Source organism: Scyliorhinus torazame, chromosome 1 (assembly GCF_047496885.1).
Source record: "Scyliorhinus torazame isolate Kashiwa2021f chromosome 1, sScyTor2.1, whole genome shotgun sequence".
Taxonomy (NCBI): Eukaryota; Metazoa; Chordata; class Chondrichthyes; order Carcharhiniformes; family Scyliorhinidae; genus Scyliorhinus; species Scyliorhinus torazame.
In genome coordinates this window covers 337,760,260-337,787,680 of record NC_092707.1, presented here as the reverse complement: position 1 = coordinate 337,787,680, position 27,421 = coordinate 337,760,260, and the positions used below count along the sequence as shown (strand labels likewise).

The following is a 27,421-nucleotide window of genomic DNA, read 5'->3' as shown; positions in this document are numbered from 1 at the left end:
CCCTGCTCCCCCTACAGTGGGGGAGCAACTTGAATGGGTGTACTACCATGTCGGGCGGCACGGTAGCACAGTGGTTAGCACTGTTGCATCACAGTGCCAGAGACCCGGGTTCGATCTCCGGCTTGGGTCACTGTCTGTGCGGAGTCTGCACATTCTCCCTGTGTCTGCATGGGCTTCTTCCGGGCACTCTGGTTTCCTCCCTCAAGTCCCGAAAGGCATGCTTGTTAGGTGAATTGAACATTCTGAATTCTCCCTCAGTGTGCCCGGAATGTGGCGACTCAGGGATTTGCACAATAACTTCATTGCAGTGTTAATGTAAGCGTACCTGTGATACTAATAAAGATTATTATTATTATTAGTCACTCAAATGGAGAATCCCACCCATAGTCTGCCAAACAGGAAATATTGCCCATTGTGTTTCTTTGTGAGCCTATACATTCTTGGAAAATACAACAGACTGATTGACTGGACAATGTGCTGTCATAGTCGATTAGAGACAATCAGGTATAATTGAGGATGTCTCTTGGAACACTTTAGCACAACATGGGTCATCAGCCGATGTCTCCTTTCAACATGTCATCAACGGAAGTGGAGAATCTTGCGCTATTGACTACTTACTCAATCAATCAATGTCTGAGCTGGAAGAAAGTGGATGACAAATCCTAAAGCTAAAGATACAATACTAACTAAAATTGTAATTGAAAAGCAATAATAGACTCAGTCTAATCTGCACTTCAGAATTGCAGATAGCACCATAAACAAAAGTTCTTTGCTTTCAATTGACTTATCTGTCCCTAATTCCCCAGTTTAGTAGAAATTATTGTACATTACATATATCCTTTTTCATTTAGAAATACAAATTGTAAATAGCTGATAGGTTCAATATAAACCTTTATTGCTCTACATATATTTATTTCAGTGATTACCGCTGATAGGTTTCCCATGGTGTTGCTTGTAGAGTTTGGAACTTGAGCACTGTTCTGATGTTCAATGCAGCCCTGTTGCAATGTACAATTGGCAATAGCTCACCTATATCTATAATGCAGTAAATTTACCTCGGAAACATAGTACATTACTGACAAGGTAAATGTATCATAGCCAAGAAATTAGTCTGGCTTTGTTTTCAGTCGCAGACTCAACACTGCTGGATCCGCTTACGTCTAAACCCTGAGATTTGAGGAACAATAGAAATCAATGGCTGCTCACGACTCCTGTGGAATCTGTGAGAGTTATGTGCAGAACTCTCACAGATTCCACAGGAGTCGTGATTGCAGCCCCACTCCCTGGATCATATAGCATGTTGTGATATGCCTTGAAGGGATGGTAAAATGGCATCACTAGAAAGAAAATTTGTCATGCCATCCAGTCTCAGTTTCACTTTTGCTTTAAGCAGAGCATAGACACACAGCTTTGACATCTTCAAGCTTCATACCTATGTGTAACTGTTCTCACGTGTCTAGTCTTAATAAATAAAGCCCCCAATCGGTTTACCCAATCCCCTATGAGAGATTAGTGCCTTGCCTCTTATATAGCAAATAAACTCAAGGGCTTATATCATTATATTAACACGACCACACAGCTCCCATCGCCCACTCAAGTTCTCCCTTCACTGGGCTTAGTTGCATAATCCCATGCATATGTTCCTTCTCATAGAACACATCAGTTTGCTTGGCACAAAGTCTGCATGGTATCTTTCAGGCCTTTTATGTAGTGCAGCTCTGCTGTTCTAGGAAGGGCAGAGTTAAGTATATATATGCTTCCTCCATTAAAGCTAATATTGAATCTTCTTCCACAGTTTTAATGTAATGAATTCCAGATCAGAGTAAAAGCAATTCTCCTGATCTCACTCTTGGCATTTTTTGACAATTATTTCAAAACGATGCCCATAGTTTACCAGCCCCAATGCCAGTGGAAAGAATTCCCCCTATATACTCGATCAAGACCCTCCATAACGTTGAACACGTATTCTATCTCTCTTTCCCCTTCTCTGCTCTAGGGAGAGCAATATCAGTTGCTCCAGCCTCTACTCACTACTTGGGTGGGATTCTCCGTTTGTGAGACTGAGTATTGACGCCAGGGCAGAATTCGTGAACTTTCACGACGGCAAAACTGGCGCCGAACCTGGATCAATTCAACGACTGTGGAGGGGCTAGCACCGGCATCATGTTGAACATAATCGATTCCAACGAAAAGTGGTGCGGGATTCGCTGGGTCCATGATTGACGCTCAGGAGGCTGACAAGCTGCAGCCGCATACACACATTACAATCCCCACACACACTCATCCCAGCCAACAAAATGGCACTGGTTGTGCTGGATCACGCCCATACAGCTGATGGGTCGGCTGGGGCTAGAGGGCACCTAGGGGGGTAGCCGGAGGGGACACCTATATGCCCCGTGTTCACAGTGGGCTGTTAGCGGTGTGTGCAGCTGCATGGTTGCCTTGCTGGCTGCGGCAATGGTGTTCCATGCCCGTCCACCCCGACCGCACAGCCCACCTCCTGGCCACCCTCCGCTGCACCCCCCAGCCTTGGCAGAAGACCCCCGGCCAGCGGAACAACTGTCAGCAAACTATGGCGATGTTGGGACACTTTTTGCCCCCCCCGCCTCTCTATCCCTCTGCAGCCATGACGGCGGTTTCACGATTTTCAAAAGCACAAGTGAATGGCGCCGTCAGGAACTCGGCACATCGGAGGCGGGGCATTGCGAAGGTCCCAGAGAATTCCGGATCAGGCCCGCTAATGACATGTAAACTGTGTTTACTGTACATGCATCCCGGACCGCATTGACGCCGCTGTCAAGGTGACAGAGAATAGTGATTTGACGTCAAATCGGCGCCCGCTGTGATTTTAGCATTGGAACCTATTCTTCGCCCAATCACGTTTTGCAATTTTGGCTTCAGCCAACAGAGAGTGTTAATGTAAGCCTACTTGTGACAATAAAGATTATTAAATGGGGAAGAGGTTCAGCTATGGCTTGGGAGAGAAGATGAAACTCAATTACGAGGTATCTTGCCGGACAAGGCCTGGTGAAAATTACCTTCAGGGTTTAGATGAGGCTGAAATTTAACTTTGATTTGTATCTGAATCTTTGTTTATTCCTGATATTGGAACTATAGTGCAAGATTCCTCCCCACTGAATCCATGTTTTCTGCAATCTGTGACCCTCTCTAATTCACACCCTTAATATAAGGAAACCCATAAAACAGATTCAGAATATAATATGGATATACATCAAAGACAATCACAGATTGTCAGAATGGATTATAAAATGAATGATCCTTTGTTGTGTGTGTACTCGTGTGCAGTTCAATACACACAAAGTTCTAATGAAAGCCATTGCTCACCAGCATGGTGAACTGCTGTCTTTTCTCAAACATTATTCAAAATTAAGCCTACCCTCAACGTCTACATCTTCTCCGATCCCTTCATCTTAGAATAGAGCAAAGGACTTATTTAGGTATATCCCTTCAGATTGTGGAAGCACGCTCAGATACATGCCATAGCCTTAACTATGCCCTTCTGATGCAACCCCATCTTTACACTCCCTTTCACACAGTGAGCTGACAGCATGACCTCCACCAATACCACCATGTGGGCAGCACGGTAGCACAGTGGTTAGTACTGTGGCTTCACAGCGCCCGCGTCCCAGGTTCGATTCCCGCTTGGGTCACTGTCTGTGCGGAGTCTGCACGTTCTTCTCCCTGTGTCTGCATGGGTTTTCTCCAGGTGCTCCAATTTCCCCCCACAAGTCCGGAAAGATGAGCTATTAAATAATTTAGACATTCTGAATTCTCCCTCTGTGTACCCGAACAGACGCCAGAATGTGGCGACTAGGAGCTTTTCACAGTAACTTCATTGCAGTGTTAATGTAAGCCTGCTTGTGACAATAAAAATTATTAAATTAAAACTATTAAATGACAACTCCTTTCTAAAATCTTATTTTTTTCTCTGCCCATCTTCATGCCAACCCCTCGCACTGCTTTCTCCTAGTATTCTTTGATTCTGAGTGTCCGCCTCACCCACTGTCATCAGATTCATCAAGTCAGGTGCCAATCACATTCTGTGTGACTGTCAGTGCATGATCCCTTTTCATTGTCCAAAGCCCCTTTGTGCCTTCCAACCAAATCAGCTATGCCACCTTCCATCACTGTCCCTCCTTCGTGTTTTTGTCCCTTGGCACTGTCTTCATAGGTCCACTGAATGCTGCCATTAGAGTTCCGAAAATTATTTCTACTTCTTTGGCCACAAGATCACCTCCAACGTGCCTAACGTTAATTTCTTGACCTAATTATGTTCCTCATCCAAACATTACCCTCAGCTATATTATCTGTTTGATGGGGTCAGGAGTTGAAAATTTGATGGCGATGTTCACCCATTTCCCTGAACATAACAAATAGAAGGAAGAGTGAATTACACAGCCCTTTGAACCGGTTCTGCCATCAGTATGATTCTGGCTGGTTGTGTGCCTCTTCGTTTTCCTGCCTGCTACATTTCCCTTGACCCTAGGAGAGAGTGTTTTGACATGTAAATCAAGGTCCCATACCTCTTATTGGACTCCGCTTGCAGCTTTCAACTACTAATAGGTGGAGCTTGTACAATGCACACACCCTTACTCCAGGATTCGAGAGTGGTGTTGCCACTCCCACCACCCCAGCTGTCAGTTCAAACTCCCTCCACCCCCTCCCTCGTACCTCCCTCACTGGACTTAACTAGTTTGCCACTGCCGGCAAGGCAATCATTCTGACACACCTATGGGTAAAAGTGTTAGCTGCGGTCCCAGGCCTCCTGGTTGAGACACATACTGGTTGCACAGCACCACGTTTAGGCCCAGAAAAGAGCCAAGACCTATTCCACAGACTTCAAATTCCTCCTCCTCATCTATAAATCTTACCATGGTGGTGCACACCCTTAATTGTGAAACTCACACAGCCTTTGGATAACATAACATTTTCTTTTAACTGTGAAACTCATACAGCCATATCCAGTCTAATATCAATTCTTCTGTTATCATGTCTGTTATATTATCATCGGCCTTCAGTTATCTTCTCCATGAGTTTGGAACTTGCAAAATCTCTCCTGACATTGAGAAGTCCCCTTTAAACATAACTTTTTAACCATCCTCTTGACTACATGGCTCAATCTCCCTTCAACACTTGCTGGGCCCTACCTTCAGCCCCAAACTGCACGGGGATAATTTTCTATATTAAAAATGCTACATAAATATAAGTCGTTGACAATGTAAAGCAAAGGAAAATATGAACACTGCACCATTTAAAACAACAATTTATAGTTCTCAATTTTTCTCAATTGTCCGATGACAACCCCTTTCCTCTTCTTTAATTCTAACTTTGTTTTCACCATGTGTCTTGTAGCAATAATCAAATTAGCATTGTATCTGGTTACTGATTAATATAGGACTGAGTGACCAAACTGCACCAATGTTTTTGTAACTGCAATGATGAAAGTCTCAGAAATTTTATTGATTCTTTGTGCAAAATCATTCAAGGTCTAGTAGACAAGAAATTACACACTTTAAATGCACAGCAAATGTATCAAAGAAAGAAACAGTTAAAATAAAATGTTATGGTTACCCAAAGGCTTCCCCACTTCAGGTGCAACTATTGAAGGGGCAGCACTGCCAGTCTGTCTCAAGGAATTTAAAACGTTTATTCTATTACAGCCATTAAGCCTTAGGCATAAATCATTGGCAGTTCAATAAATAACTCAGTAATGTATTAGCGAGCAATGAATTCTATTTTAAAAATAAGGAAAAAAACAGGCCATATTGGTTGTTTCTCCCCACAGTCATCATGCCCAGATTTTAATGAAATAAAATGGATATCATCATTGAAAAATTTCCTCCGTTTTCACCATGTTTCTTAGTCTTTCCCACAACCACATGACTAAGTGACATGGACCTGATCCCTACCTCCATTGCTTAGATTTCAAACCAGCTGCTAGCAAATGGCTGGGAGCAGCCTCAGGATGATGCATTCCTTGATTTTCTTTCTTCCTGCACAGAAGTGTTAATGCTTCTCCGCAATGTTTGGTCTTAAATTGGGGTCACGGGTGCAAAACTGCTTCCTCTCTTTCCACAACAGTTATGTGCTGACACTCCAAAAGCCCATATACATAGGCTGCAAACAAAATGTTGCTTAAATATATACACCAACACATATAAAGTTGCTAATAACTGCAATGTTTATTGTTCATTTAAAATAAAATGTGTTTGATAGCTCTTTTACAAAATGTTTTCAAATTAATCATTCTGCCAATGAATGGTATCACATTTGAGTGTTTGTCTATAATAGTATGAAATAGTTAGAGAGCATATTTAGGCTGTACTATTGAAGTGGACGAATCACTGTTTTTCATTTGTGAATAGAGAAAAGCTGGGCCCAGATTTTTCGGGAAATTTCCTGACACAGCCGACGTCTCGGTAGAAGAATCCCTGGGCCTCTGCAGACCCAATTTTAACTCTGCGGCAACCGGGGGTGGGGGGAGGAGGAGGAGGGGGGTTTGTTCAGGGTGGAGTCCAACCCCCTCCCCCCCACCCCCACCTCCCCCCAAGAAGCATATCAGAGGCAGCCACAGGGACGAACGAGTTCCAAAGTGACTGTTTAAAAGGCCCACTTCAATTCTCTGAGACTTTTTCCCAGTTATTTGCTTAGACTTTTGTCCCCATGGCCTTCATCTCTCATAACCTCTTACACTTCTACCCACCTCCCAAGCCACCTCCTTGCCAACTCATGGCACTTCCATGCCCATTCACCCAGCATAGACACTGTATAGAACCAATGACCCCCATAGTAACAATGGCATGTGGAGAACTATTTTAAAAACAATTTTCTTTAAAAGTAAACTGCAGACCTTTAGAAGTGTCAACTAGACACTCCCCACTAGGCACCCACTAGTAGGGAACTGAAGAACATAGATTGGGGGCGGATGTTTGAGGGCAAATCAACATCTGACATGTGGGAGGCTTTCAAGTGTCAGTTGAAAGGAATTCAGGACCGGCATGTTCCTGTGAGGAAGAAGGATAAATACGGCAATTTTCGGGAACCTTGGATAACGAGAGATATTGTAGGCCTCGTCAAAAAGAAAAAGGAGGCATTTGTCAGGGCTAAAAGGCTGGGTACAGACAAAGCCTGCGTGGAATATAAGGAAAGTAGGAAGGAAGTTAAGCAAGGAGTCAGGAGGGCTAGAAGGGGTCACGAAAAGTCATTGGCAAATAGGTTAAGGAAAATCCCAAAGCTTTTTACACATACATAAAGCAAGAGGGTAGCCAGGGAAAGGGTTGGCCCACTGAAGGATAGGCAAGGGAATCTATGTGTGGAGCCAGAGGAAATGGGCGAGGTACTAAATGAATACTTTGCATCAGTATTCACCAAAGAGAAGAAATTGGTAGATGTTGAGTCTGGAGAAGGATGTGTAGATAGCCTGGGTCACATTGAGATCCAAAAAGACGAGGTGTTGGGTGTCTTAAAAAATATTAAGGTAGATAAGTCCCCAGGGCCTGATGGGATCTACCCCAGCATACAGAAGGAGGCTGGAGAGGAAATTGCTGAGGCCTTGACAGAAATCTTTGGATCCTCACTGTCTTCAGGGGATGTCCCGGAGGACTGGAGAATAGCCAATGTTGTTCCTCTGTTTAAGAAGGGTAGCAAGGATAATCCAGGGAACTACAGGCCGGTGAGCCTTACTTCAGTGGTAGGGAAATTACTGGAGAGAATTCTTCGAGACAGGATCTAGACAGAGTGGATAGTCAGAGGCTTTTCCCCGGGGTAGAGGGGTCAATTACTAGGGGGCATAGGTTTAAGGTGAGAGGGGCAAGGTTTAGAGTCGATGTACGAGGCACGTTTTTTTACGCAGAGGGTAGTGGGTGCCTGGAACTCGCTACCGGAGGAGGTGGTGGAAGCAGGGACGATAGTGACATTTAAGGGGCATCTTGACAAATACATGAATAGGATGGGAATAGAGGGATATGGACCCAGGAAGTGTAGAAGATTGTAGTTTAGTCAGGCAGCATGGTCGGCACGGGCTTGGAGGGCCGAAGGGCCTATTCCTGTGCTGTACATTTCTTTGTTCTTTGTTCTTTGTAGACCTTTAAAATATCAATGGGAGAAGATGTAAGTACTTGACACCTCTTTATCTAGTACAAATAAACATTGAGTCATTGACAAAACAGATCACAGAAAAAATAGCTTATTATACGTCAATCAGGGAAAGTTTTCCTTTCTCCTCAGTTGTCAACAAAGTAAAATCTTAATGGGAGTCTGGGTTCTCAACCAAGCATTTTACTTTTCCTTCAAGTACTTAATTAACTCACTTCTGATATTTACCATAGAATCTATATCCACCACATTACCAGTCAGTGCATTCTAATTCCTAACCTCTCACGACATAAGAATGTTTTACTTTTATGTTTCCTCTGGTTTTTTTGCCTTAAATCTATGCCCTCTGTTTATCAATCCTTCAGCCATTGAAAATGTCTTCTCTTTATTTATTCTATCTAATCCTTTCATGACTCCCAACACCACTACCAACTCTGTGTTTAGCCTCAAACAAAAACAGAAAATACTGGACAATCTCAGCAGATCTGACAGCATCTGTGGAGAGAAAAGGGAGCTGATGTTTCGAGTCTGGTTGACTCTTTATCAAAGCTCGATGCCTGGAAATGGGGCCGGATTTATACTGTAGTGGGGGAGGGGGGAGTGATGGGGCTTGTGGGTCTACTGTGCTTAACCTCCTTTGCTTAAGGAGAATAGCAATGGTCCAGCCCGAAAAACAACTGTCACGACAACTCTCTATTGCCAACCTCTTTGCCAATTTTGTACCAACGCTGCTACTTCCCCTTTATGAGCCTGGGGAAGAGGATCAGAGCAGAAGTGTAAAGATTGTGGATGGGATTTCCCAGCCCTTCCGCTGACAGGATGTTCCAATCCCACCAATGGTGCCCTTCCCCCCGCCACTCCCCCTGCCCCTCGTGGCTGGTTCCCAGGTGGAGGACAGACGAGCCGCACAAAACGCCATAGATATCGGTGAGACCTGTAGCTCCTGCCAGCAGCCTCCAATACTGGAAAATGTGCCATGGGGGGAGCAGAAAATCCCACCCTATGCGTGAAGACTCGGAGAAAGTGAGGAGTTTCAACTATCTCCTGTCAATGGTGGCAGACGGTGGAAGTATGGAAATGGAAATGAAACAACAGATTAGCTCTGATTGGGGTAATTGGAAGAAACAGAGTGTTTTTTTTTTTTTAAATTTTTATTAAAGGTTTTCATAAAATATCAGCAACAAAATGAGAAAGAAAAAAGAACCCAACAGGGTTAAGTACAAAATACAATCTAAAAAAGCAACCCCCCAAACCCCTCCCCCCTGTACAGAAATAATAAATTAACATTAACAACCCGACTTAACACAACAGGTGTATACACCCCCTCAGACCCTCCAGTGTAAATAACATAAACAAAAATAAGGTAAACCTCCCCTCCCAACCCCCCCTGAGCTGCTGCTGCCATTGACCAATGTCTATCGTTCTGCCAGAACGTCTAAGAACGGTTGCCACCGCCTAAAGAACCCTTGCACTGACTCTCTCAAGGCGAATTGCACCCTCTCCAATTTAATGAACCCTGACATATCGCTGATCCAGGATTCCACGCTTGGGGGCCTCGTATCTTTCCACTGAAGGAGAATCCCTCGCCGGGCTACCAGGGACGCAAAGGCCAGAATTCCGGCCTCTTTCGCCTCCTGCACTCCCGGCTCCTTTGCCACACCAGATGTTGCGAGCCCCCAGCCCGGTTTGACCCTGGATCCTGCCACCCCCGGCACCGTCCTCGCTACGCCCTTCCAAAATTCCTCCAGCGCTGGGCATGCCCAGAACATATGGATGTGATTTGCTGGGCTCCCTGAGCACCTAACACACCTGTCCTCACCCCTAAAGAACCGGCTCATCCTTGTCCCGGTCATGTGTGCCCTGTGCAGCACCTTAAACTGTATGAGGCTGAGCCTCGCGCACGAAGAGGAAGAGTTCACCCTCCCTAGGGCATCTGCCCACGTCCCCTCTTCGATCTCCTCTCCCAACTCCTCCTCCCACTTACCTTTCAACTCCACCACCGAGGCCTCCTCCTCCTCCTGCATCACCTGTTAAGTTTCCGAGATCTTCCCCACTCCCACCCACTCCCCCGAGAGCACACTGTCCTGTACTGTGTGTGGCAGTAGCCGTGGGAATTCCACCACCTGCCTTCTGGCAAACGCCCTTACCCGTGAGTACCTGAAGGTGTTCCCCGGGGGGAGCCTGTACTTCTCCTCCAGCTCACCCAAGCTCGCGAACTTCCTGTCCACAAACAGCTCCCCCAACTTTCATATCCCTGCCCTGTGCCACCCCGAAAACACTCCACCTGTTCTTCCTGGGGCGAACCGGTGGTTCCCCGTAATGGGGTCCACGCCGAGGCTCCAACTTCCCCCCTATGCCGCCTCTACTGCCCCCAAATTTTGAGGGCCGCCACCACCACCGGGCCCATGGTATACCTCCTTGGAGGGAGCGGCAGCGGTGCCGTTGCCAGCGCCCCCAGACTCGTACCCACACAGGAACGCTGTCTCGAGCTTCTTCCATGCATCCCCCTCCCTCTTGCGCACCATCGTCGCATTGGCGGCCCAGTAGTACCCATAGAGGTTGGGCAGCGCCAGCCCATCCCTATCTCTACTCCGCTCCAGGAGCACCCTTCTCACCCTCGGAGTCCCTCGCGCCCACACATACCCCATTATACTCCTGTTAACCCGCCTGAAAAAAGCCTTTGGGATAAACACGGGGAGGCACTGGAACAGGAACAAAAACCTTGGGAGCACCGTCATTTTGATTGACTGCACCCTACCGCCAAGGACAGCGGCAACGCGTCCCACCTCTTGAACTCCTCCTCCATTTGCTCCACCAGCCTTGTAAAGTTAAGCCTATGCAGGGCCCCCCAGCTCCTGGCCACCTGGACCCCCAAATATCTGAAGCTCCTCTCCGCCCTTTTTAGTGGGAGCTCGCCAATCCCCCTCTCCTGGTCCCCTAGCTGAACTACGAACAGCTCGCTCTTCCCCATATTGAGCTTGTACCCCGAAAAGTCCCCGAATTCCCTAAAGATCCTCATTACCTCTGGCATTCCTCCCACCGGGTCCGCCACATACAGCAGCATGTCGTCCGCATAAAGCGACACCCTATGCTCCTCCCCACCATGCACCAACCCCCTCCAGTTCCTCGACTCTCTCAGTGCCATAGCCAGGGGTTCAATCGACAGTGCGAAGAGCAGGGGGGACAGGGGACACCCCTGTCTCGTCCCTCGGTGCAACCAAAAGTACTCGGACCTCCTCCTATTTGTGGCCACACTCGCCATCGGGACCTCATACAACAGCCTAACCCACTTGACAAACCCCTCCCCAAACCCGAACCTCTTCAGCACCTCCCACCGGTACCCCCACTCTACCCTATCGAAGGCTTTCTCAGCGTCCATCGCCACCACTATCTCCGTCTCCCCCTCCCTCGCCGGCATCATGATAACGTTCAAAAGCCTCCGCACATTCGCGTTCAACTGTCTCCCCTTCACAAACCCCGTCTGGTCTTCATGGATGATCTGCGGCACACAATCCTCAATCCTCGTGGCTAAGACCTTTGCCAGCACCTCGGCATCTACATTTAGCAAGGAAATCGGCCTGTAAGACCCACATTGCAGGGGATCCTTGTCCCGCTTCAGGATCAAGGAGATCAGTGCCCGGGACATCGTCGGGGGTAATGCCCCCCCCGCCCCCCCCGCCCCCCCCCCCCCTCCCTTGCCTCATTAAAGGTCCTAACTAACAGAGGGCCCAACAGGTCCATATATTTTTTATAGAACTCGACCGGGAAACCGTCCAGCCACGGTGCCTTCCCCGCCTGCATGCTTCCTATCCCTTTGATCAGCTCCTCCAGCCCAATCGGGGCCCCCAGTCCCGCCACCAGTCCCTCTTCCACCCTTGGAAACCTCAATTGGTCCAGGAAGCGGCCCATCCCTCCCTCCTCCCGTGGGGGCTTGGATCGGTACAATTCCTCGTAGAAGTCCCTGAAGACCCCATTGATGCCAACCCCACTCCGCACCACGCTCCCTCCCCTGTCCATAACTCCCCCGATCTCCCTAGCTGCGTCCCGCTTCCGAAGCTGATGCGCCAGCATCCGGCTTGCCTTTTCCCCATACTCCTCGACCGCCCCCTGGGCCTTCCTCCACTGCACCTCCGCCTTCCTGGTGGTCACCAGGTCGAATTCAGCCTGGAGGCTGCGCCTCTTCCTCAACAATCCTTCCTCAGGCTCTTCCGCATACCTCCTGTCTACCCTCACCATCTCTCCCACCAGCCTCTCCCTCTCCCCCCCGCTCCCTCCGCTCCTTGTGCGCCCTAATGGAGATCAGCTCTGCCCTCACCACCGCCTTCAGTGCCTCCCAGACCATCCCCATTCGGACCTCCCCATTGTCATTGGTCTCCAAGTACCTCTCTATACTTCCTCGGACCCGCTCACTCACCACCTCGTCCGCCAACAGCCCCACCTCCAAGCGCCACAGCGGGCGCTGGTCCCTCTCCTCCCCCATCTCCAAGTCCACCCAATGTGGGGCGTGGTCCGAAATGGCTATTGCCGAATACTCAATACCCTCTACTCTCGCTATCAGCGCCCTACTAAAAATGAAAAAGTCGATTTGATAATAAGCCTTATGGACATGTGAGAAGAATGAAAATTCCCTAGCCAACGGCCTTGCAAATCTCCAAGGGTCCACCCCTCCCATTTGGTCCATAAATCCCCTCAACACTCTAGCCGCCGCCGGCTTCCTACCCGTCCTAGACCTGGAGCGATCCAGGGCCGGATCCAACACTGTGTTAAAGTCTCCCCCCATTATCAGGCCCCCCACTTCCAAGTCTGAGATCTGACCCAACATACGCCACATAAAACCCGCATCGTCCCAGTTCGGAGCATACACATTGACCAGTACCACCCTCTCTCCCTGCAACTTACCACTTACCATTATGTACCTACCGTCATTATCTGCCACAATGCTCGACGCCTCGAATGACACCTTCTTTCCCACCAAGATTGCCACCCCTCGATTCTTGGCATCTATCCCCGAGTGAAACACCTGACCTACCCACCCTTTCCTCAGTCTTACCTGGTCTGCCACCTTCAGGTGTGTCTCCTGGAGCACAACCACATCCGCCTTGAGCCCCTTCAGGTGCGCGAACACGCGGGCCCGCTTAACCGGCCCATTCAGTCCCCTTACATTCCAGGTTATCAGTTGGATCAGAGGTCTACCCGCCCCCCCTCCCCCGCCAACTAGCCATGACCCCTCCATGGCCCCCACACCCGGCCTGTTCCCCATGGCGGCATACCCCCGTCTCGAACCCCCTCCCACTCGCTCCAGCTCCTCCTTGAACTTAGCAGCAGCAACTTGACCCCCCCCCCCCCCAATCCTAGCTGGTTTACTCCCCCCATTGCACTTCCGCAAGTCAGCTGACTCCTGCTGACCCCGGCCACTCCCGCCTCCCCTTCGACTCCTCCCATTGTGTGGCACACCCTCCTCTCCCGCTTCCCATCCACAGACTCGCCTCCTCCGTTCTAAGCGCGGGAAACAATCCTCGCTTCCCCGCCCTTCCCCTCTTCAGCGTGGGAAAAAAGCCCGCGCTCTCCACCTACCAGGCCCCGCCACCAACCAAAACAGTGCCCAACCCGCCCCATCCACCCTCCCCAACCCAAAAGAGAAAAACACAGAGAAAAAGAAACCCAAAACAATGCAAAGGCCCCCCCCCCCACCGAACAGAAAATAGGCATAACATATCCACCGCAGTCCCCAATCGCCCATCACGACCCTCAGTCCGTGTCCAGCTTCTCAGCCTGAACAAAGGCCCACGCCTCCTCCGGAGACTCAAAATAATGGTGCCGGTCCTTGTAGGTAACCCACAGCCGCGCCGGCCGCAACATGTCAAACTTCACTCCCCTACTGTGCAGCACCGCCTTCGCTCGATTGTACCCGGCCTTCCTCTTCGCCACCTCCGCACTCCAATCCTGGTATATTCGAACCTCTGCGTTCTCCCACCTTCTGCTCCTCTCCTTCTTGGCCCACCTGAGCACACACTCCCGATCGACGAACCGATGGAACCGCACCAGCACCGCCCGCGGAGGCTCGTTAGCCTTGGGCCTCCTCGCCAACACTCTATGGGCCCCTTCCAGCTCCAGGGGCCCCTAGAAGGACCCCGCTCCCATCAGTGAGTTCAACATGGTGACCACATAGGCCCCCACGTCCGGCCCCTCCAGCCCCTCCGGGAGGCCCAGAATCCGCAGATTCCTCCGCCTCGACCGATTCTCCATCTCCTCAAACCGCTCCTGCCATTTCTTGCGGAGCGCCTTGTGCGCCTCCACCTTTACCGCCGGGCCTAAGATCTCGTCCTCATTGTCAGAGATCTTTTGTCGAGCTTCTCGGATCGCCATCCCCTGGGCTGTCTGTGTCTCCAGCAGCTTATCAATAGAAGCCTTCATCGGCTCTAGCAGGTCCATTTTAATCTCTCTGAGGCAGCGCTGGATACCCTCTTGTTGCTCCTCCGCCCACTGCCTCCACGCTGCCTGGTCTCCATCCGCCGCCATTTTGTCCTTCTTCCCTCCCTTCTTCGGGTCCACCACCACCTTTTTTGTCGCCCCGCTCCTAGTTAAAGCCATATACTGACGGGGAGCTGTTATTAATTCCTTCCCACACCGGAAAATGGCGAAAAAGTGCCGTTGGGGGCCCTGAAAAGAGCCCGAAAGTCCGTTTTTGCGGGAGTCGCTGAATGTGCGACTTAGCTCCGCATAGCCGCAACCGGAATTCTAAGAAATAGAGTGTTACCTGACAGAAAAATATCGCTGAAACTGAATGGAAGAATCTACAAGACGGTTGTGAAATGCAGAGACTTGGGTGACGTCAAGAAGAGAGGAATAATGACTGGATAATGAGATGCAGATACTGAGATGGATGTGGGGAGTAATGAGGACGGATAGAATCAGGAACCAGCACAGCAGGGGCTTAGTGAATATTGTCGGAGCATTGAAGAAAGTAGCTAAGAGACGGAGAATGTATGGTCATCTGTTGTAGAGAAAGGGGAAAGGTGGTGAGGCGAGTGAAGGTGATGGGGCTACCGGGAAGAAGGAGAAAGTTATACTGCCGAGAGACTTAACACAATGGGATTGGAATAGGGCTGGGTGACTGAGAGGAGGAAATGGAGAAGAATCATCCAGCATTGTGGCGACCCAAGTAAAATGGGAATAGCTGAAAACCAAAGAAGAAGCCACTACTTCCTCTTTACATCTAATTGGGCTTCATTCTTACAACAAGTCTAATATGTGATATAACAAACACTTTTGAAAGTTTGAATACGCAACATTGGGCGGGATTTTCCGGCCGCGTTGCGCCGTGTGCCAATCCTGCTATTCCCAGTGAAGAGCGGAAGAGGAAAAGTAGGTTTCGCGCCAGGCGCTGAGCCGACGCGATGCACCCGACCTGCTGTAGCCGACTCATTTAAATTTGTACAGCCGTTCGAGGCCGCAGTCGCCCGGCTCATGGGATTCATCGGTTCCACTGGCGCAGCCTGAGGCCGGCGCCATTTAGTACTGGTCTCCAAAAATGGAAATCAGACGTGATGGTCACGCCAAGGTGGCTTGGAGGCCAGTAGAGCCCTCGATAGTCAGAGACAGAGCAAGGAAATGCCCTGGCACTGACCCTAGCACCTGGAATGTGCTAACCTGCCACCCTGGCAGTGCCAGGTGTCATTGCAGGGGTGCCAGGTTAGCACTGCAGGCGTACCGAGTTAGCACTGCCCGGGTGCTGGGGCAGTGCCAGGGCAGTGCTTGGGAGCCAGGGGTAGTGCCATGGGATGTGGCCTGAGGGGGGCCATGCCCATGCAATGAGGAATGAAGAGGGGCATGAAGGGGTTGCATAAAGGGAGCTCGTGAAGGGGGGGGGAGCCTGAAAGGGGCGGAACCTGAAAGGGATGGGGCCCTTACAGCTGGATAGCCCTCAGTGACCCCATAGTGGGATATGTTCACTTGGGGGGTGGGGGAAGCGATGTCCCGATGCCGATAAGGATGGATGGGGTGGGGCCGGGTCACCCTCATGCCCGGGTGGTGTGGTGAGATGTCGTGAGGACATTTAGTGATGTGGAATAGGTTGCCCCTCTGGGGCCGAGAGTTTGTGGTGTGGTCCACAGGGGGGGCACGCAGGGCGGGGGGGGGGGGGGGGGGGGGGGGGTCATGATGCCATGGGTTGCAAATGTAATGGACCCTCAACGTAACTTTGCGGTCTGCCTGCCCTTTTCTCTGAGGAGTGAGTCTTGCTGGTGTCTTTAGTGAGCGGCAACCCGGTTTCTTGTCTCAGAGCTGGAGGCTGGATGCCGTGGAGGAGAGTCAGGCTACCCTGTTCCCCAGAGTGGGAAGGAGGCTGCCACCAACTGCTGTACACTGGGCCTGGATGCAAGTGGCAGAGGCCGTGAGCACTCTGGATCCCGCCGCCAGGACAGCAGTGCCGGAAATGCTGCATTACCTCCTCAGGATGGCCAGGGTCAAGAGGCAGCACTGTGCCCCTGGGACCAACCCCCGTCACAAACACCCGTATTTCCCCCCTCCCCACCAGGAGGACAACCAAAACTCACCTGCTGGCAACGTGCACAATGCCCACCCTGCACCACATGCCAGTACCCATACTGGCCACCATGGCCAGGCGCCCTGGCCACAAAGGCCACCAGTTGACACCCCCCCCCGTCCTGCCCATGTCCGACAGTCTAACACAGTGTGTTTTCTGTTCCCTAGGAGACGACGGCGCATAACAGGAGAGAGAGAGTAAAGACCAAAGGGGTACTGCCGGACCTGTGGGTCCTCAACGCCATACAGCAGCCGGCACTGGACTTGGACGCTGCGCCCGGAGAGAGGGCAGTCGCCAAGGCGGATGTTGTCATCGGGAAACCAAATGAGACCCCGCTGCGTTGCGGATCCCTCAGCATGCGTGGCACAACTCCCACCCCACACACCACTCACCCCACACTCACCACCCCCCCCACCATCCCCTCACCACACCCTCACTGCCCCCACACCACTCCCTCACCACCCACCCCCACATGATCCCAAACCCCGAATCCAATCACGTGTCATGTCTTGTGTGTTGCAGGATCACCTGGCGACAAAGCGGGCCCTTCTGGTGCCCCCCGCCCCGATTCCAAGCAGAATTCAGCGACGAGGAGGCAATGGACTGTGACACGAGCCCCGAAACGCCAGCCCGAGACATCTGGGGCACCAGTCCAGGGACGACACTGACTTCCCATCACAGCTGTCACCAAGATACTCCACCATCCCAACTGCACTCTCCTCTTGGGCATGTTAGTGAGGCAGCTCCTGGGGCACCATCTGGTGCGCACCACACACATGCAGCGGTATCTGGGCTGGTTTAGCACAGTGGGCTAAACAGCTGACTTTCAAAGCAGAACAAGGCAAGCAGCGCAGGTTCAATTCCCGAACCAGCATCCCCGAACAGGCACCGGAATGTGGCAACTAGGAGCTTTTCATAGTAACTTCATTGAAGCCTACTTGTGACAATAAGTGATTATTATTATTATTATTATATCAGGTGGCGGTAGGAATTCCCTAGGGGCGGACGGTCGGAGGGCAGCACGACCCCAGGGACTGACGGCCGTCCATGTTTCTGGAAAGGGCGGTCCCATTAATAATGGAGATGCAGAGCTGGGGCTACATGAAGGGCTGTCAGCAACAACCCAGCACCTATAGGTGCAGTTGGAGGACTCCAACCGCATACAGTGCAAGGAAGCGATACCAACCATGCATGTTGCCGAGGTGGCATCCGCGGTGGATGCCTTGGGGGCGAATGTATTGGCCATGGTTCAAGATGTCGGCCTGGGGCACTCTGTGCAGACGGTTACCAAGGCACAGGCCAGGGCTGCCCCTCACAGGCAGCTATGTACCAGGGCCACGTGGACATTTCAGCTGCGCTCCAGAGCTTGGCAATGGGTTATGACTGAGGACATTGACGGCATTGTTCAGGAGCGAGCTGAACTGGGCAAGTCCCAGAGGGAGGTGGCACAGTCACTGAGTGAAATGGCACAGTCCCAGAGAGGGGTGGCCCAGTCACTGTGCTCCATGGCTGCGAGCATGGAGACCCTGGTCGAGACAAGAGCAGGCCCCGAGGACTGGCAGTGCCTGGTGGCGGGGGAGCCCTAGGGGTTCGCTCCGGCCGCACCCCATCCCAAGGAGTAGCCCAGAGGCCACCGTGCATTCCCAAGGAGGAGGCGATGATGGGGCCCATACCAATGACTCCCGCAGGGGAGGTGCTGGAACACCACAGCACCTCAGACTCTCCCCTCCTGTTCCTGGCGCATCTGATGGGTAGCAGGCAGAACAGGATGGCACCACGCCACTTGGGACACACAAACGACTGCCGGGCCCATCCAGGCCCGATCATGCTGAGAACGGTTGCCAAAAGGGACCCATGTCAAAAGGCGGAAATCGCAGCGGGCCACCTCCACTCCAGATGTAACGCCTAGGGATCCACCAAGATGTAGCATTAGGCCCGTAAAGCCAGAAAGGTAGATGCCAGTTAGGGTGGCACGGATGCAGGACACAGGATAGCGTGAGGGGCTAAGGCACAAACCGTTGTAGAGATGTTCACCCGTTATGTTCAAAATAAACACCTGTGCAGAAAAGCTCCAAACTGCCACAGTGCTCTATCAGAAGGATGTGAGGGATGGTCTGGGCTGGGCTGGCTGGGCGTGGGGGGGATGGGGGGTTTGGGTGGGGGGGGTTGGTGGACATTGGATGTGGACACGGGGTGGGGAGCCAAGGTCAGATACCGCACATCACTCCGGTACACTGCCCGTCTCCCGCCCTCACAATCCCAAGGGTTTGATGGGACCGTGTGATGGAATGGGGAATGGACAGCTCACATACAGGGATCATGTAGGTGGACAGTGGAAAGTGCTACCGAGGGCAGGGGTCAGACGTTGTCCAACGATGCGGCACACCACAGCTCATCGCAGAGCGGGTTGTCATCATCCTCCATCCCATGGTCCAGACTCGCTTTTACTGCCAACCCAGGGCCTGCACCCCTTGGTGAGGCAGGTAGGAATTATGGAGAGGGTTGGGGGGGACGGGGGGGGGGACTGCATATGGAGGAGGGATGGGATGTTTGTGCCGTTGGCCAGGCCCCCTAGTCAGTGAACCTGGAGGCGATTAGAGCGTCTTGTGCGCGTTTGCCCTGGCGTACATGTTGTGCAGCCTCCTGGGCCTGCCCAGGTACCATGTCCTGCCTGTCCTGGCCCACCTCCGCACCTTCCCCATCAGTCGAGGCCCTGGCATTCATCCAGCACATTGCCCCTCTGCTGCGTGATGTTATGGAGGACACAGCAGGCTACCATGATGTTGGAGAATCTCCAAGGGCTGTACTAGTAGGCTCCTCCAGAGCCGCCCAGGCACCTGAGCATCTTCAGCGCATCAATCATGTCCCTGGTCACAGCATGGGTGTTGTTGTAGCGGGTCTTCACATTGGTCTGTGGCCTCTGGATAGGCATCATCAGCCATGACTGCGGCAGGTGACCCCTGTCACCTGGTGGTGGGCCTCAAAGATGTCAGGATCCGTCACATGCGCCAGGGTGAAGGCGTTGTGAACACTGCCCGGGTATTGGGCGCAGATGTGCTTGATGTGCAGCTCATTGTCACACACCAGCTGCATGTTCATTGAGTGGAACCCCTTTCGGTTTGTGAAGATCGGCCTGTCATGGGCCGGTGCTCGTAGCGCGACATGCATCCTGTCGATCAACCCTGTAATCTGGGGCCTCCCGGATATGTCGGCAAACCCCGCTGCCTGGGCATCCTGGTGGGCTCGGTCCACATTGAATTTGATATATTGTGCCAACTGGGCATGTAGGGCCTGTAGGGCCTCCGTGACAGCGCAAATGCATTTGTGCACTGAGGTCTGTGAGATTCCGGACAGGTTCCCACTCGGCGCTTGGAAGGACCCTGTTGCCTAAAGGTTCAGGGCGACCATCACCAGGTGTGGGTGTCCCCCCCATACCCCCGGGTTCCAGGTGCTCTATGATTCGGCAGATAGCGGGCAAGCTTGCTGCTGCAGGGCCCTCCCCGAGCAGCTCCTGCACATACAGCCCCAGGGCTGTGGCGGCTAGGATAAAGGTCACCATTCCTGCTTGGAGTCCGAAGTCCACTGTCTGCAGGGGTGAAAGACAAACATGTTAGCATGGTGCGTACCCTTGGCTCAACCAGGTCCAATGGGCTACATCGCGGCTCTGGCCTGCACTGCAGTCCCTGCCCCCACTTCTCCCTCCCCCCCCCCCTCTCATCCACCCTCCATCCCACACTGACCCCTGGCCATTGCCCCTGGCACATTGTCCTCCACACCGCACCCCTGGTCACATCAGTGACAGGCACAGCGGGGGCCTCTGGCCCCGGCACTCATCCCTGCCAGCAGGGGTACCGGTGGCTGGCCCTACCCATGCCAGAGGTACACTTTGCAGTCCCTGTCCGGCGCCCTTTTTACTGTGGGTATTCCCAATTCTCTTACCAATTTGTACAGATACACCATAGAAAGCACCCTATCTGGCTGCATTACAATCTAGTATGACAACCGCTCGGCCCAAGACCATAAGAAACTATCGAGAGTCGTGAACACAGCACAGTCCATCACACGAACCTGCCTCCCATCCATTGACTCTGTCTATCCCCAGGGTATTCACTCTTATAACTTCTTATATTGGGCAGGATATACAACAGTCTGAGAACACGCACTGACAGATTCAAAAACAGCTTCTTCCCCGCTGTTGCCAGACTCCTGAATGACCCTCGTATGGACTGATCTGATCTGTTCAAACATCAGTACTGCACTTGTGTATGCTTCACCCAATACCTGTGTCTGTGTATATACATTGTGTATTTATGTATGTCCTATATTTTTTTCACATATGGAATGATCTGTCTCAGTTATACGCAGAACAATACTTTTAACTGTACCTCGGTACACATGACACAAAAACAAATCCTTGATGCTGGGTGGCACCCGGTTGTTGGGGGGGTGGTTTGTGCGTTTGTGGGGTGGAGGGGGTGTAGAATGCGGGAGTAGTGGGGTGGGGACACCCATACAGCTGGTGTCACTCTGCGCAACCATGGGCCATGTTAGGCGGTCAGTGGGGTGCGCAGCAAGATGGCTGCCTCACAAGCCACGTCAATGACAGTCCATGTCATGTTCTGTAGACTGGCTGAAGTGAATAGGAACTACAGATCATATAATTTGAATAATTTATTGTGGAACAGCTGTGTGATAAGATAACTAGGATAAATAAAATAATAAAGGACTAACACTAATCAACTATTGTGGAACTACTGCAAATATGTGTATTCTCCAGCTCGAACTGCTCCCAACTCCTGGGCCACAAGGTCACATGATGGGTTTACAATGTCATCTAGTGGTTGGAGGTTGTGCGTAACATTATGTACAAACTTGCCTTATGCATAATATCACATCCCTTTCCTTTGGAAAATAAAATTATTTACATGCATTAAATCACTGTTTACATTTCATCATGATTTGCATAACTATATACATGTTCAGGATTTCTTGTTTTACTTTACAGTCTGTTACAAGTTCAGTCTTTCTGGCTTGCGCCTTATTCTTGTGGATCTTCTCAGTATCTACTGAACTGGCACAGGCTCTTCATTCTCTCTAATATTTGATGCTTGCATTTGATGTTCTTCAAATATTGATGTATCATCCTCTTGTTGTGTTTGTTCCGTATGTTCGTCAGATGTTTTAGGACTGGTTCCATGCTTCTTCTAGTGGTTGCATCACAAACGGTTGCCATACTTTGAGCAAAGCTTTTCTATTCCTTCTCAACACAACACCTTCATCAGTAATAACTAAATATGAGTTTGGACTGGCTGGCTGCAGTACCTCCGCCTGTTTAGACCAGCCATTGCCTTTGGAGTCTTCTACTCTCACCATATTCTCTGGCTGCAGAGATTGAAGACTTTTGGCAGACCTATCAAAGAACCCCTTCCACCTCCTTTTCAGAGAGGTCAATTGTCTTGTTAACAAGTGTTTCATGGGCCCAGTAGGAAAACGAGGTAGAGTCGTGTGTGGTTGCCTATTCATTAACATTTGAGCAGTCGAACTATTGACTAGCGATGTCGAACGATAGCTGAGGAGCACAAGACATGTATCCTCATGACTGTCGAGTGCTTTCTTTAGGAGCTATTTGACAATATGCACTCCCTTTTCTGCCTTGCCATTTGACTGATCTCCAGCGAAGGCAAGGGGGCTCGAGTCAGACCAAAATGTATTTGTTCCAATCTGCAGCAATAGTGAATTGAAGGCAGATAGTCATAAGAATAAATGGACAGTGCCATTAAAGATAAATGGCATACCTCATCAATAGCACTGATACTCTTTGTTTGTTCAGGCCTTTTCCTTGTATAACATTGGGTTGCAAAATGATTCCTACCATTACAGATGGCACATGTTTTTCCATAAGCAGGGCATTGCTGTGGCATATGCCATTTGTCACATCGCGGACACAAATGGAGGATCTGGTCTGCCACTCAAAATGGCTGCCCACACTGGGAACATGTTTCTTATTCAGCTGCGTCACCACACTAATGGTGTCTGCTTTCTCTTCTGCCTTCGTGCCAAATTACTGAGATTCAATGTGCTGAGCTACTTTGCTGCAAGCTCACTAGCGTGACATATTTGAATCGCACTTTCCAGTTGCAGGTCTGTTTCCCGCAGAAGACGCTCGTGCATTTTATCATTGGAGGTTCAAAAAAACTATCTTATTGCGTATCATTGACGACTGGAGTGTGCTAAAGTTGCACGACTGCGCCTTCAATCTCAAGTCACTGAAGAAGCTATTGAATGCCTCTCCCGCGTCCTGGGTGCGCATATGGAATATGTAACGCTCAAAGGTTTCATTTTTTTCTCGAGGAGCAATGCTGATTGAATTGTTTAAGCACTTCTTCGAAGCTTTTGCTGTCAGCCTCATTTTCAAATGCAAAAGTGTTGAAGATCACAATTGCTTGTGGACCTTCCAAAGTGAGCAGCAACGCGCTATACCTCTCATGGGGCTGTGCCTGCAGACCAGGGGCTACAACATAAAGTTTAAATTGTTGCTTTCAATTCTTGCCTACATTACCGGTAAACTGAAGCTGTTGAGGTGCCTTGATGCCCTTCATTCCAGGGTTTGAAGTTTTACTGCGCCAGTAGCTTACAAGATTAGCAGCAAAGATGCGTTTCCTTCCTCATCCTGTAAAAGTTATCTTTAGTGATTCGGAACTTTTCGTAAAAAATCTTCAAGTTCTTGGTAAATCACCAATCCTGGTACCAGGTCATGGTCTGCAGACTGGCCAAAGTGAATGATGGACTCCAGAACATGTAGTTTAAATAATTTATTGTAGAACAACTGCGTGATAAGTTAATTGGATAAATAAAGTAATAAATGACTAACACTAATTAACTATTGTGGAACTATTGCAAATAGGAGTGGACCTACTCCCAACTCCCGGACTACAGGGTCACATGATGGGTTTACAATGCCACCTAGTGGTCGGAGGTCGTGCATAATATTATGTACAAACTTGCCTTATGCATATCATCACAATCCATGCCCGAACACCCCAGTACCTGGGACTGGCAGCCCATGGTCGCACCTGTGAGAACATGTCCTACCTCCTCTCTCTTCTTCAGCAGCCACGGTGCCTGTTTCCCGATTTTTAAAACCACAAGTGAACCGTGCCATCGTTATTTCCTCCTGGCGGAGGCGGAGCATCACGGAGGGCCTGGAGAATACCAGACCAGGCCCACGAATAATATGTCACGCCGTTTAATCTACCTGCCGAGTAGAATGCATTGAGGCTGCTGTCGAGGCACCAGAGATTGGCATTCCGTTGGGCACCCGGCGCCGGTCACGATTTTCACCCCAATCGCGTTTCGTGATTCTGACGTCGTTGGACAGAATCCCGCCCAGATTCTTTGATGCCCTTTTCGATTTCAGGAAAGGAGGTGAGATCACCAACAGAATTAAAGAGATTAATAATTTGGATAGCAGCATAGTGTGAGAACAATCTCAGCATCATAAATAATTGGGAATAATTTAAGAATAAACTACATTGGTACAGGAGAGATCAACTAAAGTTAAGGCAAGTAGGAACAAAAAAACTTGCTGAGAATGTTTAATCAACAATTTAAACCAGATAAACTCTAGCTATTTTGAGTCGGAGCTGGTAGATGCATGACTGCTTCTTGATCTAGTGAGTCAAAGAAGCTGAGAGGCAATGTTATTCTTGATCTGGCATTTGTAAATGACCCAGAAAATGCAATGGTAATGCCAGGCATAGCTCTCCTGAATGACAGCCACCATGGAATGATAAAGTTCAGTATGTTCTGGGAGCCAAAGTGCATCGGACCAGGTCCCAGATACATCAGTTTAAAATATCTAAATTTAATGGAATGAGGGAACAGCTAAAACAAATACAATGGAAAGACTGTTTAACAACAGTTCTACAGAAGGCAAATGGAGCAACTTTGAAGGTACAATGCTGGACACTCAGGGGTAAATATATTTCCAAAATCAACAAGCTCAAGCTAAAAAAGGAAGTCTAGCATGCATCAACAAATAAATTAAAAGTAAGCTAAAAAGGAAAAATAACATACAAATTGTGAAAAGAGTAAAATACAAGTAATTTCAGAAACATGTTAAACAGATGATTAAAGGGCAGCACGGTGGTGCAGTGGTTAGCACATCTGCCTCACGGCGCTGAGGTCCCAGGTTCGATCCCAGCTCTGGGTCACTGTCCGTGTGGAGTTTGCACATTCTCCTCCTGCTTGCGTGGGTTTCGCCCCCACAAACCAAAGATGTGCAGGGTAGGTGGATTGGCCTCTCTAAATTCCCCCTTAATTGGAAAAAATGAATTGGGTACTCTAAATTCATAAAAAGGAAGAAAAAAAAAGATGATGACAGGAAAGCGTGATCGAGAAAAAAAACGAAGGTAAAGATTGGGCGACGGTAGCACAGTGGTTAGCACTGCAGCCTCACAGGGACCGGGGTTCAATTCTGGCCTTGAGTGACTGTCTGTGTGGGGTTTGCACTTTCTCCCCGGATCTGCGTGGGTTCCTTCCAGGTGCTCCTGTTTCCTCCCACAGTCCAAAGATGTACAGGTTCAGTGGATTGGCCATGGTAAATTGCCCCTTAATGTCCAAAGATGCGCAGGTTAGGTGGTGTTACGGGGATGGGGGGTGGGGGAGACAGCCTGGGTGGGGTGCTCTTTCAGAGGGTCAGTGCAAACACAACGTCCTTCGGCACTGTAGGAGGCATTCCCCAAGCAGTGAAAAAGATCGCCTCCAAGAATTCATGTGGGTAAGTATGAGCAACATGCCCACTCCAAATAAAGATATCCCAAGTAGAATCAGCGGCCTTGATATTAACAGGGGTTGTGACTCTTATGTGGGGAGTGTTGGGAGGACAGGTGCAGCACAGCTTTGCACAGAAGTCAGATTGTCCCCACATGCTGAAGAGTTGTAATTCTGTTGCTAGGGCCTTTTGTGCTTGCCAGGTTCCCCAACCAGAAATCACCCTGTTTGACAGGCTTGGAGTCTAGTTGGGCAAGAGGATTCCGATACAGGGGGCATAGCCTCAAAATAAGGGGAAGTAGATTTAGGACTGAGTTTAGGAGGAACTTCTTCACCCAAAAGGTTGTGAATCTATGGAATTCCTTGCCCAATGAAGCAGTAGAGGCTCCTTCATTAAATGTTTATAAGATAAAGATAGATAGTTTTTTGAAGAATAAAGGGATTAAGGGTTATGGTGTTCGGGCCGGAAAGTGGAGCTGAGTCCACAAAAGATCAGCCATGATCTCATTGAATGGCGGAGCAGGCTCGAGGGGCCAGATGGCCTACTCCTGCTCCTAGTTCTTATGTTCTTATGTTCTTATGATACAGGCCACAAGAGCAGTTACACCCAAATCAAGACCCAGGAGGATCCGATTCTAAGAGGTTGGGCGAGAAGTTTCTGGGACACTTCTCAAGGAGGGTGCTTGACGATTAGAATCTCGGTGTGCTGGGGGGAAAGATAGGGAATTATGAGACGCACACTTGGTGGGTCAGGGGTGTCTATAGCAGGTGGCATGTACCTGGAAATGAAGGGGGTGGGTGCCAGGGGGCGCTGAGCAACAAATTGGTGTGCTGTCCCTGGCCCTCAAACAGTGCTGCAAAAGCACTCAGCTTCTCTAAAGTTGTCCTCAACTTCAGCTGTCGGCTTTCCTAAGGCCTCAGAAACCTGGCTGCCTCACTGCCAGCATCATTAAAATAAGTACGTTTCCCCCGCCTCTTGGGAGGGACCCTTGCCAGAGACCCTCTGTTGAACCCAGAAGTGAGCAGATTTTTAAAGTTGTAACATCTGACCTGATCCTAAGCCATCCATTTTTGGTTGTTAACATTCAGCTCATTGGCTTTGCTGTGAATGATTTGGAAGTCCCATCCCTTCTAATCAGGCTTAACCTCAGAGGTAGGGGGCGGGATTCACCGACCCCCCCCGCCTGGTCGGAGAATCCCGGGGGGGGGCGTGAATCCTGCCCCGCCGCTCCGATGCCGGCTGCCGTATTCTCCGCCGCCGGTTTTCGGGAATCACGGCGCGCCGGTCGGGGGACGTTAGGAGTACCCCCCCACCCCCAGCAATTCTCCGGTCCCCGATGGGCCTAGCGGTCATCGGTTACTGGCCAGTCCCGCCAGCGTGAACTGAACATGGTCCCATACGGCAGAACCTGGCTGGTAGGCCGGCTGGTGCTGTCCTCGGGGAGTGGGGGGGGGGGGGGGGGGGGGGGGGGGGGGGGGATCCAGCCGCGGGGGGCCCCCACGGTGGCCTGACCCGTGATTGGGGCACATCGATCTGCAGGCAGCCTGTGCCATGGGGGCACTCCTTCCTTCCGCACCGGCCACTGTAGGTCTCCGCCATGGCTGGCGCAGAGAAGGCACCCCCCTGCGCATGCGCTAGGATACGCCGGCCGATCTGCGCATACTCGGAACCACATCGGCGGTTCTGCTCATGCACTAACTCGCGCCGGCCCTTCGGCACCGGTTGGCCTGGCACCAGCCTGTCAGCCGACGGCCAAGCCCCCGGAAGTGCAGAGGATTCCGCAATATCCGGTCGGCCCGATGGCGTAGTGGTTCGCGTCACTTTTTACGGTGGTGTTGGGCCATCGCGGGGATTCGGGAGAATCCCGCTTAGGGGACGTGATTCAGTAGACTAAAGTTAAAGTATAGTTTTGGGCGCGTTTGGAGGGGAGTTTTGCGACATTCGTGTTGGCGAGATCATAGCCTATATTCAACGGCATTTAGTGCCAA

The 27,421-nt window shown here is 50.5% G+C and overlaps 1 long non-coding RNA gene across 3 annotated transcripts in view; it reads right to left on the bottom strand.

Annotated features, from left to right (window-relative positions):
• LOC140396317 (uncharacterized) overlaps nt 1-27,421 on the bottom strand; it is a 399,195-nt gene that overhangs the window by 268,907 nt on the left and 102,867 nt on the right. For 2 of the 3 annotated variants that reach the window (XR_011936558.1, XR_011936657.1), the window contains exon 1: nt 5,931-6,025. The exons of the other annotated variant lie outside the window; for it this stretch is intronic. This is a non-coding gene — a long non-coding RNA (uncharacterized lncRNA). Of the gene's footprint in view, nt 1-5,930; nt 6,026-27,421 lie in introns of those variants that run through there. 3 annotated transcript variants of the gene reach the window in all.